The sequence below is a fragment of the Globicephala melas genome, chromosome 6 (assembly GCF_963455315.2).
Source record: "Globicephala melas chromosome 6, mGloMel1.2, whole genome shotgun sequence".
In the NCBI taxonomy this organism is placed as follows: domain Eukaryota; kingdom Metazoa; phylum Chordata; class Mammalia; order Artiodactyla; family Delphinidae; genus Globicephala; species Globicephala melas.
In genome coordinates this window covers 61,721,864-61,734,588 of record NC_083319.1, presented here as the reverse complement: position 1 = coordinate 61,734,588, position 12,725 = coordinate 61,721,864, and positions in this window count along the sequence as shown.

Here is a 12,725-nt window from a genome sequence, read left to right as displayed (position 1 = left end):
ACTATTTTCAGCTAGATTAAATGTATCAATATAAAAAACATGGCTTGAAGCAAACAGTTATGAACATTTAGTTATTCATATGGTACTGAGGTTTGCAAGTAGTAAAAGTATATGAAAACACTTCTGGTTTCCAGTCTGGCATGTAAGGAGTTTGGAAGTCTCCATTCCATCCTAACAAAATATAAAAAGCTGAATATATATATATATATATATATATGTATATATGTATATATATATGGTTATGTAAAATGAAATAAATGACAGCAATAAAATATGGTACAGGAGGGAGAGAGGAGTTAGGATAATTTTGTTATTATAAGGTACTTTTACTACCTATGAAATGGTACGATAATATCTATGTGCATGTAAATATATAAGCATATCTTTCTGATGAAAATATATAAATATTTATATAATAAAGTGTTATTTGATATATAGAAATACATATTAAATATAGAAATTTATATTTTCTCATAAAACTGATAAAAAGTATATATATATGTAACATTGTATCACTTCATTGGTAGTGCAAATACCGTGTGTGTGTGTGTGTGTGTGTGTGTGTGTGTGTGTGTGTGTGTGTGTGTAGAGACAGAGAGAGAGACGCAGGCCCTGTTTTCCCGGCTCCTGCTCTCAAGTCAAGCTTTGATGAGGCACCTTCCCTTTGCTGGGCCTCAATTTCCTGGTCTGTACAGCATGAACATTGGCCTGGATAACCTCTTGAGGTCCTTTCCTACTCTTAAAGGAGGGGATTATCAGTGAACAGGTAGAACTGAAATTAAAAACACAATGTCATTTACATTAGCACCCTAAAAAATGAAGTTCTTAGTATTAATCTAAGAAAATGTGTATGAGAAAAACTATAATACTCTGATGAAAGAACTTAAATGAGAAATATATGGAGAAATATTCCATGTCTATGCACAGGATAACAATATTGTCAGGATGTCAGTTCTTCTTAACTTGGTTTATAGATTCAATGCACTCTCAATCAAAATCCCAGCAAGTTAAATTTGTGGATATCAACAAATTAATGCTAAAGTATAAACAGAGAGGCAAAAGACCAGAACAGGCAACACAATATTGAAGCAGAAGAATAAAGTCAAAGAACTACCTGGCTTCAAGACTAACTAGAAAGCTATAATAGTCAATATGATGTGGTGTTGGCCAAAAAATAGATAAATAGATGAATAGAAGAGAGTGGAGAGCCCAGAGATATACCCTCAGAAATACAGTTAACTGATCTTTGACAAAGGGTAAAGACAATACAATGGAAAAAGATAGACTTTTGAACAAATAGTGCTGGAACGACTGGATACCGACATAAAAAAAAAAAAAAAAAAAAAAGAATCTATACCAGAACTTACAACCATCCGAACAATTCAAAGTGAATCTCAGACCTCAAAGAAAAACATAAAACTATAATATTCCTAGAAGATAACATAGGAGAAAATCTACATAACTTGGGGTTTGGTAATGACCTTTTAGATACAATACCAAAGGCATGATACATTAAAGAAATAGTTGCTAAGCTGGACTTCATTAAATTAGAAATTTCTGATTTGCAATAGACAGTTGCAAGAGAATGAGAAGAACAGCCACAAACTGGGAAGATATATTTTAAAAATAACAGTCCATCTGATGAAAGACTGTTACCTAAAATATACAAAGAACATTTCAGAGTCAACAATAAGAAAACAGCCCAGTTAAAGAGAGGGCCAAATACCTTTATAGACACTTCACCAAAGAAAATATACAGATGACAAATAAGTACATGAAAAGATTTTCCACATCATTTGTTACTAGGTAAATGCAAAATAAAACAGTGAGATACCACTACACACCTATTAGAAAGGCCAAAATCCAGAACACTGACACTACCAAATCTGTCATGAATGTGGAGCAACAGAACTCTGATTCATTGCTGGTGGGAATGCAAAATGGGATGGCCACTTTGGAGGAGAACAGTTTGGAAGTTTCTTACAAAGGTAATCATGTTCTTACCATGTGATCCAGCAATGAGGCTCCTTAGTATTTACCCAAGCAGTTGAAAACTTATGTCCACACAAAAACCTACTCATACGTGTTTATTGCAGCTTTATTCATAATTGCCAAAACTTGGAAGCAAACAAAGTGATCTTTAACAGGACTGATATATAAATTGTGTACATCCATACAATGGAATATTATTCAGTGCTAAAAAGAAATGAGCTATCAAGCTATGAAAAGATGTGGAGGAACCTTAAATGATTATGACTAAGTGAAAGAAGCAATCTGTAAAGGCTACATACTGTATGATTTCAACTAGATGACATTTTAGCAAAGCAAAACTATGGAGAAAATAAAAAGACTAGTGGCTTCCAGCGGATAATGTGAAGGGAGAAGTTAACAGAAAGAACACAAAGGCCTTCTATGGCAGCAAAACTATTCTGTCTAAAACTATAATGGTAGATACATGTCAATACATTTGTCAAAATCCACAGAAAGTACACTACCAAGAGTGAAACCTAATATGAACTATGGACTTTGGGGGATAATGATGTGGCAGTGTAGGTCCATCAACTGTAACAAATGTACCATGAGGGATACTGATAATTGTGAGGGCTATGCAATTTAGGGGCAGGGGGTGTATGTGAAATCTATGAGCGTCTGTTCAATTTTGCTAGAAACTAAAGCTGCTCTCAACATAAAGTTACTTTAAAAATTGGAAATATTCAATCAAAAATTGATGAAATATATACACTACGAAACGTAAGGTAGATAGCTAGTGGGAAGCAGCCGCAGAGCACAGGGAGATCAGCTCGGTGCTTTGTGACCGCCTGGAGGGGTGGGATAGGGAGGGTGGGAGGGAGGGAGATGCAAGAGGGAAGAGATATGGGAACATATGTATATGTATAACTGATTCACTTTGTTATAAAGCAGAAACTAACACACCATTGTAAAGCAATTATACCCCAATAAAGATGTTAAAAAAATTGATGAAATAACTACTAAAATTACAACATTCTATATGGTAAACATTCAAAATAAAATTAAATGCTAATCCATGTCAGAAAAAAAATATAATGACCCTCCAGGAATCATCCATATGTGAATCCACTCAGTATTCCTCATGTAAAAAGCTAACATGTACCACAGGCAATATAATATCCATGTGTTGATATCACGTTTTATGTACATAGCACTAATTTTGAACTCTACGTTTAACAATGCAAATTCGACAGCTATTACATATGAATTATCTAATGGTGTGCTATTTTTAATTATATACTAAGGGAAGAATTATCCTAAATACATTAAAATGATTATGTATTTATAAAACAAATTTTAGAAGGAAACTCCATTCTTTCTCTGTCTCACTCAATGTGTGAAGGTATCAAATCTCTCTCTCTCTCTCTCTATATATATATACACACACACACACACACATATAAAATCACCTCAAATATATATGTTTAATATACATACTTTAAAAAATCACCCCAAAATTTAATCTCTGTTCATTTCCTCACAAATCTGTAGTTTTAATATTTGGGCAATTCTCAACTAGATGTCTCTTTCCTGCTTCCCCTGGGGTCAGTAGGGCTCATGCCTGCTGCTGGCAGGTTCACTGTGATGGCTGATCACATGCCATCTCCTTCACAAGTATGGATGTTGTGCAGAACTTTTGGCTGGGACACCTAGTTATGCCTCTCCACATGCTAGCTCACATGGCAACTGGGTTCCAAGAGGGTCAAAGCAGAATTCGCAAAGCCTCTAAGGCCTTAACTCAGAAGTGACACGATATCACTTACAACCACATTGTAATGGTCAAAGAAATTCACATGAGCAATCTAGACACAAGGAGCAGAAAAGGTACTCCAAATACTGAGGAGAGAAACAGAGAAGTCACACTGAAAAACAATGTGTCTATAAGAGGTATTAGTCATGGCAGGCCAATGTCATAACAAATGATTCTAGTAGACTGAACATTTTGGCAGCTCTCAGTGACGGTACAGGTTGAAAAGATTTGTAAAGCTCTGCTTTGGGCATGAAAAAGGTGAGAGGTTAATAAATGGTAGAAAGGAAATGAAACCTTTGACCAAGATGCTTATCTATGGATGCCATGCCATACCTATAAATAGGAAATTTAATTTTATCATCTTGACCATATTTGCACATATTAGAAAACAGATTCCTTAGTTCTGATCTATCTTTCAGTCAGCCTATTCCACTCATTGATACTGAGAGTGTTTCCACATATGGATTATTGCTTGGGATCATCAGTGATGTCATTCATTTGAAAAAGGGTAGGATGGTTTCAGGTCTTATCCTATATGGTACTATCTACTCATGATGCTAAAAATGAAAGAAATAGATCAATTGATGGAGAGAGGAAGAAGAGAAAAGAAAAAATTAAAAAAGAATATGCTTACGAAGAAAATGACATATACCAAAAACTTGCTAAAATATAACCCTGCTAATTAATACATATTAATTTGTTTTAGTTTATTCCCCAAAACTAAGTATTCCCCAGAGACAACAATAGTGTTTCTAACAAATGTTTTCACCTTGGGTCATCAGCAATGTCAAAATAATGTGCTAAATTTTCATGAGGTGCTTGGGGCAGGAAGCGAAGATTTTCCAAAAAAAAAAAAAAAAGTTACAGATCAAATGATGCTGACAGCTAAATCAAACTAGTAGGATGACCCAAATAGAAACAGTTATTGCAGACAAATAATTCATGTATATGTTACATATATATCAACTACATATGTATACACACATACATATTTTTATGTCTTTTAAAATATATGTATACACTTTTACATATATACATAAAACTTATGTTAAACAATGTTATTACTAACACAAGAAAATGTCACCATCATCCAAAAACCAAAACAAAACAGAATTACACACACACACACTTTCTAGGATGCATTCGCCAAACACTCCTTCTGATAGTTATATATATGTATTTATATGACTAGACACAAAGTAAAACCCTTCATCTTAGGCACAGATGGATTTATCAGTCATTGAGTTCAACCTTAACTTTTCATGTACTCTTCATTTTCTGTTCTTCCCTACGAAGTTATTTCTCTCCTCCCGGGGGTTCAGGGTATTTTGTATCTTTGATGCTTTCCTCCAACTTTAAAAAGAAAGTCCCATTATCATAGGAATAAACTGGAGGCAATATGCTCAATGATCAAGGTATCAGATACTATAAATACCTTGGCACTGAATAGCGCCTTCTGGCAGTGGTTCATACCCACAGGAGACTGAATCTGTTTCCTCACTATCGTATTTATGTCAAGCATCATGATATTAATGGGAAACACTTTGTTAACCTCTATGTTCTCTTGATAATTTCAGTCTTTCCCTTTTACTGATTCAAACTCTCTAGTGTTAATTCAGGTAAGACTGTTAACTAGGTATATTTTATGTTATTCAAAACTCATAATATAAGCATGCATATGCACTCAGATATTTCAGGTTGCTTATACTTTGACCTCTGGGGAAAATGTTTTGAAATGTAAGGATTGTATGTGATGTTAATATGATAATAGGACATAAAATAAAAATATTAACAGAAACCAAATACTCAGATATAACCAGTATATATTTCTATTAAGAGTATAAATGGCTTGATGTGAAAGAGGTTTAATACAGTTATTATTTAAAGTGAAAACGCTGCATGGAACAGAACTGTGTAAAGACAGTTCCATGCATAACTTTCCAGTATCTATCCTTTAGGGTATGCCACCATTGGTACTTGACTTCAGACTGACCCAAACAAGTTTTAGTCAACAGAGAAGTAAATGTAAATCATTTTGGGGCCTAAAGTAAGCTGGAATATGAGAGAGATTGTGGTGTTTTCTATCCAATTTATCTCTGCCTTTCTGGTACTCAGACAAACTGGACACTTTCAGTTCTTTGAGAAACTTTTTAGCCTTCTCATTAGTTTAATGAAAAACACAATCAATGCGTCTGCATTAATCTCAGCTTTCATAAAGCATACCATTTACTCCATTTCTTGTTTAAAAACTCCCAAACTTATTCCCTCCTCATTTCACTCATAGAAGGAATAACATAGTTACTTTCTTGGATACCCTGGCATATATAATCCAGGGAATGCGAGAAAGTCAAACACTTTTTATCAAGGCTTTTATGAGGATCATGGGCCATTTGAAAATTTCATTAGAACTACAGTCACTACACATAGAAGAATTGAAATACACAATTTTCTGTGTACCATATACCATATCAAGGAGCTAACCGATCCCATAAATCATATTCATAGACCTTCTAGGGTACATGGGTGAAAAAAATTACCCATTTTGATAACCGAATATATATATGCATTTTATATCTACATCTATATATCTATACCTTACATTTGATATAAAATTGTTATTGGATAGTAATAAATTTCAGAGAGACTCCCAAAACCCTCTTTTTACCATTTGTTTTAAGAAAAAAATGATCAACTTATTGCCATCTTACATTAAATCTACCCACAACTAGACGAAGTACAATATATTCAAAAACACACAAACACACGCAGAGTGGGCATCCTTCTCTAATTCCTGATCTTAGAGGAACTATTTTCAGCTTTTCACAATTGAGTATTATGTTAGCTGTGGGTTTGTCATAGATGGCCTTTATTGTGTTGAGGTATGTTCCCTCTATGCCCACTTTCTGGAGGGTTTTTATTATAAATGGATGTTGAATTTTATCAAAAGCTTTTTCTGCATCAAGTGAGATCATAAAAAGCCATATGGTTTTAATAAGATCATAGTGATCATACGTTTTTTATTCTTCAATTTGTTAATGTGGTGTATTATGCTGATTAATTTGCAGATATTGAAAATTCCTTGCATCCCTGGGATAAATCCCACTTGATCAAAGTGTATGATCCTTTTAATGTATTGTTGGATTTGGCTTGCTAGTATTTTGCTGAGAATTTTGTATCTATGTTCTTTGGTGATATTGGCCTATAATTTTCTTTTTTTGTGGTACCTTTGTCTGGTTTTGGTGTCACGGTGATGGTGGCCTCACAGAATGAGTTCTGAAGTGTTCCTTCCTCTGTAATTTTTTTTCCTCTAAAATCAGGAACAAGACAAGGATGCTCACTCTCTCCTTTTATACAAAATAGTTTTGGAAGTCCTAGCCACAGCAATCAGAAAAGAAAAAGAGGGCTTCCCGGTGGCGCAGCGGTTGAGAGTCTGCCTGCTGATGCAGGGAACGCGGCTTCGTGCCCCAGTCCGGAAAGATCCCACATGCCACAGAGCAGCTGGGCCCGTGAGCCACAGCCGCTGAGCCTGCGTTTCTGGAGCCTGTGCTCCGCAACAGGAGAGGCCACAACAGTGAGAGGCCCGCGTACCGCAAAAGAAAAAAAAAAGAAATAAAACAAATCCAAATTGTAAAATAAAACTGTCACTGTTTGCAGATGACATGATACTATACATAGAAAATCCTAAAGATGCTACCAGAAAACTACTAGAGCTCATCAATGAATTCAATCATGTTGCAGGATAGAAAAATAACACACAGAAATGTTACATTTCTATACACTAACAATAAAAGTCCAGAAAGAGAAACTAAGGAAAACTTCCCATTAACCATCACATGAAAAAGACTAAAATACCTAGGAATAAACCTACCTAAGGAGGCAAAAGATCCATACTAAGAAAACTATAAGAAGCTGATAAAAGAAATTGAAGATAACACAGATAGAAAAATATACTGTGTTCTTGGATTGTAAGAATCAATATTGTTAAAATGACTATACTACTGAAGACAATCTACAGATTCAATGCAATCCCTATCAAATTACCAATGGCATTTTTCACAGAATAAAACCAAACAAATTTTTAATTTGAATGGAAAAACAAAAGACCCTGAATAGCCAAAGCAATCTTGAGAAAGAAGAACAGAGCCGGAGGAATCAGGCTCCCTGACTTCAGAATATACTACAAAGCTACGGTCATCAAAACAGTATAGAACTGGCACAAAAACAGACATATAGATCAATGGAACAGGATAGAAAGCCGAATAAGCTCATGCACTTATAGTCAATTAATCTACAACAAAGAAGGCAAGGATATACAATGGAGAAAAGACAGTCTCTTCAATAAGCGGTGCTGGGTAAAACTGGACACCTATATGTAAAAGAATGACATAGAACATTCTCTAACACCATATACAAAAATAAACTCAAAATGGACTGAAGACCTAAATGTAAGGAAGGACACTATAAAACTCCTAGAGTAAAACATAGGCAGAACACTCTTTGACATAAATCACAGCACTGTCTTTTTGGCTCCATCTCCTAGAGTAATGGAAATAAAAACAGCAATTAAAAATTGGGATCCAATCAAACTTAAAAGCTTTTGCACAGCAAAGGAGACCATAAACAACCCCAAAAGACAACCTACAGAATGGGAGAAAATATTTGCAAGCAATGCAACTGACAAGGGCTTAATTTCCAAAATATACCAACAGCTCATACAGCTCAATATAAAACAAACAACCCAATCAAAAAATGGGCAGAAGATCTAAATACACATTTCTCCATAGAAGACATACAGATGGCCAAAAAGCACATGAAAAAGATGCTGAACATCATTAATTACTAGAGAAATGCAAATCAAAACTACAATGACCTCACACCTGTCAGAATGTCCATCACCAAAAAGTCTACAAACAATAAATGCTGGAGAGGGTGTGGAGAAAAGGGAATCCTCCTACACTGTTGGTGGGAATGTAAATTGGTACAACCACTATGGAGAACAGTATGGAGGTTCCTAAAAATCTAAAAAGAGAACTACCATATGATCCAGCAATCCTGGGCATATATCCAGAGAAAATCATAATACAAAAAGATACATGCACCCCAATGTTCACTGCAGCACTATTTACAATAGCCAAGACATGGAAGCAACCTAAATGTCCATTGACAGATGAATGGATAAAGAACATGTGGTATATATACACAATAGAATACTACTCAGCCATAAAAAAGAATGAAATAATGCCATTTGCAGCAACATTGGTGGGCCTAAAGATTATCATACTAAATGAAGTAAGTCAGAGAAAGGCAAATATCATATGATATCGCTCATATGTGGAATCTAACTTAAAAAGTGATACAAAGGAACTCATTTCCAAAACAGAAACAAAGTTACAGATATCAAAAACAAACTTAGGGTTACCAAAGGAGAAATGTGGTAGGGAGGGATAAATCAGGAGCTTGGGATGAACATACACACACTACTATATATAGGATAACCAACAAGGACCTACTGTATAGGACAGGGAACTCTACCCAATATTCTGTTATAAACTATATGAGACAAAAATCTAATAAAGAATTAATATATGTATATGTATATAACTCAATCACTTTGCTGTACACCTGAAATTAACACAACATTGTAAATCAACTACACTCCAATAAAATTAAAATTAAAAAACATACATTCACCCAATGTTCATAGGAGCACTATTTACAATAGCCAAGAGATGGAAGCAAACAAAATGATCACTGACAAATGAATGGATAAAGAAGATGTGGTGTATGTGTGTGTGTGTGTTTGTGTGTGTCTGTGTGTGTGTATATATATATATATACACACACAAATACATATACACACAATGAACTATTACTGAACCATAAAAAAAAGAATGAAATAATGCCATTTGCAACAACATAGATGGACCTAGAGATTATCATAGTAAGTGAAGCAAGCCAGACAGAGAAATATCATATTATATCGCTTATATGTGGAATCTAAAAAAAAGATATAAATGAACTTATTTACAAAACAGAAATAGACACACAGCCATAGAAAACAAACTGACCAAATGGGAGGGGGGGAGGGATAAATTAGGAGGTTGGGATTAACATATACACACTACTATATATAAAATAAAATTTTAAAAACTACATGCAATAAACAAAGTCACACATACTTGCAGCCAAGCATATTTTAAGATATTAAATTTCATATTTTCCTCTCAATTCTTTTCTTTTTATCTTATTGTAAGTAACATTTTTGATTGTCTGCCTTAAGGATTGTAGTGGCATTGGGATAAGTCCTAAGAAGGGACCATAGGAAGCAAACATAGTCTGAAAGAATAGACTTTTCCCAAAAGCTTGAACCGAGTGGAGGAGATGTGTTAGGTATTCTAAAAAGGCATTGCCTTTGAGAATCAGGCAAGCAACTTGGGGGAGATTTCCAAGGACTGGAATGGGCCAGCACTCTGTAAGTCTCAGAAATGATTGGAATCCACACCCTGCTTCAAGGAATAATCCTGAGGAGGTTTGGAAGACCTCTTAGACAACCATCGACCACTGCATTTAGGAAGGCAGAATCTAGACTTTTGGATAGAATTGGAAGAAGTTTACCCTATCCAAGCCTGGCACAAAATTGGCAGGGCTTCCAAGGATCACAGTAGGGATGGAGAAAGATGAGGTAGAGAGTGTGTTAAAACTGATGCCATCTTCTGATGGTGCTATTCACTGTGATAGGGAACAGAAGCAAAAAAGTTGTTTGTAACATGGGAATAATATGGTGACTCTAAGTACAATTAAAATGCCTGTCATTCAGCCAAAAAGAGATTTCTCACAAGCAGGTAGATTTATGGAGCAAAAGATCAAAGATGACTCTGGAGATGTCATTTAGGCAACCATCTTCCATCATGTCCAAATACCCAGGACAGTTTGATTCAGAAAAATGCTTATAGTGTCTGGCCTTAGGCAGAACACTCTATGACATAAATCACAGCAAGATCCTTTTTGACCCACCTCCTAGAGAAATGTGAATAAAAACAAAAATAAACAAATGGGACCTAATGAAACTTAAAAGATTTTGCACAGCAAAGGAAACCATAAACAATACAAAAAGATAACCCTCAGAATGGGAGAAAATATTTGCAAATGAAGCAACTGACAAAGGATTAATTCCGAAATTTACAAGCAGCTCAGGCAGCTCAATAACAAAAAAACAAACAACCCAATCCCCAAATGGGCAGAAGACCCAAATAGATATTTCTCCAAAGAAGATATACAGATTGCCAACAAGCAAATGAAAGAATGCTCAACAGCACTAATCATTAGAGAAATGCAAATCAAAACTACAATGAGGCATCACCTCACACCAGTCAGAATGGCCATCACCAAAAAATCTACAAACAATAAACGCTGGAGAGGGTGTGGAGAAAAGGGAACCCTCTTGCACTGTTGGTGGGAATGTAAATTGATATAGCCACTATGGAGAACAGTATGGAGGTTCCTTAAAAGATTAAAAATAGACTACCATATGACCCAGTAATCCCACTACTGAGCATATACCCTGAGAAAACCATAATTCAAAAACAGTCATGTACCACAATGTTTACTGCAGCACTATTTACAATAGCCAAGACATGGAAGCAACCTAAGTGTCCATCGACAGATGAATGGATAAAGAAGATGTGGCACATATATACAATGGAATATTACTTAGCCATAAAAAGAAACGAAATTGAGTTATTTGTAGTGAGGTGGATGGACCTAGAGTCTGTCTTACAGAGTGAAGTAAGTCAGAAAGAGAAAAACAAATACCACATATATATGGAATCTTAAAAAAAAAATGGTCATGAAGAACCTAGGGACAGGACAGGAATAAAGATGCAGACATTGAGAATGGACTTGAGGACATGGGGAGGGGGAAGGGTAAGCTGGGAGGAAGTGAGAGAGTGGCGTGGACTTATATATACTACCAAATGTAAAATAGATAGCTAGTGGGAAGCAGCGCATAGTACAGGGAGATCAGCTCGGTGCTTTGTGACCACCTAGAGGGGTGGGATAGGGAGGGTGGGACTGAGATGCAAGAGAGAGGTGATATGGGGATATAGGGATATGTATTGCTGATTCAATTTGTCATAAAACAGAAACTAACACACCAGTGTAAAGCAATTATACTCCAATAAAGATGTTAAAAAATCATTAAAAAATGTTTATTACAACACTATCATAAAATATTAATTTTAAAATAGCATAATACAGGGTTCTGAGCATGCAAATTTCCATTCTCCATGTCACATTTTCTAAGAAACAAAGGTTATAAGCCCTCAATACCTATATTGTTAGTAGACTTTTTTAAGAACTTAATTTTTGTTTTATTCACTAAATATCCCAGTAAGATAATTATCTAATTTCAATAAAATAACGCAAAATTTTCATTCATAACCATTTCTCCACAGAGGAAAACGTATGCATATATCTACATAGACATACACACACACATACAAGGAAAAGAACAGAATGAAACTTATCAAAGGCATTGCCTCAATCATCTTTTGCTTTTTTTGGACATCACCACAGCCATTATTAAAGCCAAGATGAAAATATACTGGCAGTTACCAGATAGAGTTCAACAAGTTCAAGGGAAGTTGGTGCTACACCATAAACAAGTCCTGTAAGTTTTCCAAGTATAGATTTGCTTAGGAAAAAATCATGTATGTGATATTCCTGATGTATAAATAGGTAGGGTTGCATGTTTATTTAATCCAGATGTAGAGATTTTGACCTGGCCTCTTCAACCAAGATATTAAAAGTTCAGGAGCACTATAAGTACTGCTGTATATACAGAGTAATGTACATATTGAAATTGCACAAAAGTGACAGAGCAATGACAGCACAATGTCTTTTCTATCTGTAAACCGTCAGTTTTTTATAAAAACAACATTCAGCT